Here is a 2,500-nt window from a genome sequence, read left to right on the forward strand (position 1 = left end):
CTAACCCACGTTGGCCCTTAACCTAACCCACGTTGGCCCTTAACCTAACCCACGTTGGCCCTTAACCTAACCCACATTGGCCCTTAACCTAACCCACGTTGGCCCTTAACCTAACCCACGTTGGCCCTTAACCTAACCCACGTTGGCCCTTAACCTAACCCACGTTGGCCCTTAACCTAACCCACGTTGGCCCCTAACCTAACCCACGTTGGCCCCTAACCTAACCCACGTTGGCCCCTAACCTAACCCACGTTGGCCCCTAACCTAACCCACGTTGGCCCCTAACCTAACCCACGTTGGCCCCTAACCTAACCCACGTTGGCCCCTAACCTAACCCACGTTGGCCCCTAACCTAACCCACGTTGGCCCCTAACCTAAGTTACGCTGCACCTTAACCTAAGTTACGCTGCACCTTAACCTAAGTTACGCTGCACCTTAACCTAAGTTACGCTGCACCTTAACCTAAGTTACGCTGCACCTTAACCTAAGTTACGCTGCACCTTAACCTAAGTTACGCTGCACCTTAACCTAAGTTACGCTGCACCTTAACCTAAGTTACGCTGCACCTTAACCTAAGTTACGCTGCACCTTAACCTAAGTTACGCTGCACCTTAACCTAAGTTACGCTGCACCTTAACCTAAGTTACGCTGCACCTTAACCTAAGTTACACTGCACCTTAACCTAAGTTACACTGCACCTTAACCTAAGTTACACTGCACCTTAACCTAAGTTACACTGCACCTTAACCTAACTTACACTGCACCTTAACCTAAGTTACACTGCACCTTAACCTAAGTTACACTGCACCTTAACCTAAGTTACACTGCACCTTAACCTAACTTACACTGCACCTTAACCTAACTTACACTGCACCTTAACCTAAGTTACACTGCACCTTAACCTAAGTTACACTGCACCTTAACCTAACTTACACTGCACCTTAACCTAAGTTACACTGCACCTTAACCTAAGTTACACTGCACCTTAACCTAAGTTACACTGCACCTTAACCTAAGTTACACTGCACCTTAACCTAAGTTACACTGCACCTTAACCTAAGTTACACTGCACCTTAACCTAACTTACACTGCACCTTAACCTAACTTACACTGCACCTTAACCTAACTTACACTGCACCTTAACCTAACTTACACTGCACCTTAACTGTCACATGTAACGTCACAGGAATGTAGCTTTGCCTAACAGCAACCCTCTGAACATAGTTCACTGCTTGGATCCTCTGGTGTCATGTGTATTTCTCGATGCCATGGTGCGTACCCTCACGTAAATGTCTTTCGAGTGTTGCGTACTTTCTACACAGTCCCGCTAACCACTGGAAGGGTGTAACGCTACAGAACGAATATCGCCCTCCCCTCCTGCCCTTCCAAGCTGGTCGGTCAGGCGTTTGTTTGTGAAATGAGCCTTGCAGCTGTTCAGTTGCATTTGGTTGTCGATGCAGTCAGTGTACGTTGTGGTACGGCCTGTGTGGACTGTCCGCTGATGTACGCGTAACCCACACTGATCATCCGTCGTTACGTACTGAGTGACATAATGTGGCACATGCTTGACCGTACACCGGCTGCGCCCTACAATGGCGAATCATAAGGGCCATATGTTGTGCACGATGCTACTTGTCTCGTCTCCCCATTACAGCGAGATTGCACTGTTGTACGCCGTAGAGACATGTGGTAGGTACGGACGAAAGTATTGCATGTTGGCCCCCCCCCCTCCCTCTGCCGGGAATCAGCGTGAGCCGTCTGTTGATGTAGCGACGAGGGTTTTCCTATTTAATCGTATTGCCCCACACAACATGATACCACGGTGGACCGCGTTCCACATCTGCGACATGCTACAGAGGCCGGTTGACAGTCGACCGCGCAAGGGACATTGCACACGTGCGCGGACCATCTTCCACGTGTTCTCTCGTGTACGTGCCGTAGTGTGTATATGGGCTGATGTAGCGTGTCGTGACACATAACATGCAGGCATGCCAGAATCGTAGATTTCGCAAATGTTGATTGACGTATACGTTTGCTGCCAAAGATCCGCAAATGAACTGGAAATCAGTTGTTGAGCGGTTGTTCGCGCTGCAGGTGCATCGGTGATAGCGACGATCGGTACATCTGTGAACCGGTTGTTTCGGCGGTACCCGCCATGCCCCCGAACCTGAGTTGGCCATGTGGGTATGAAGCGATACGAGGCTGTGGCTTGGTGGGACAGTCCCCGGCCGGTGAGGGGGGGCCGCGCGGCGTGCTGGCCGCGCGCTGCGTGAGCGCACGCACTACAGCCGGCTGGTGGGGGGCGCCCAGTGGCAGGAGCGCCGGCCGACGGGCCCGGCTGGCGTCCCAGCTACGCGCCGGCGCACCCGGCGCGCGGCGCCAGGCGGCCAAAGTGGGTTCTGCCGAGCCCGGTGCGAAGCGCGGTGGACATCTGCAGTGTGCTGGTCCGATTGCGGACTGTGTGCGTTGAGGATGCGCCGCCGCCCGGCACTCGGCGTCG

The sequence above is a fragment of the Schistocerca gregaria genome, unplaced genomic scaffold, assembly GCF_023897955.1.
Source record: "Schistocerca gregaria isolate iqSchGreg1 unplaced genomic scaffold, iqSchGreg1.2 ptg000623l, whole genome shotgun sequence".
Lineage (NCBI taxonomy): Eukaryota > Metazoa > Arthropoda > Insecta > Orthoptera > Acrididae > Schistocerca > Schistocerca gregaria.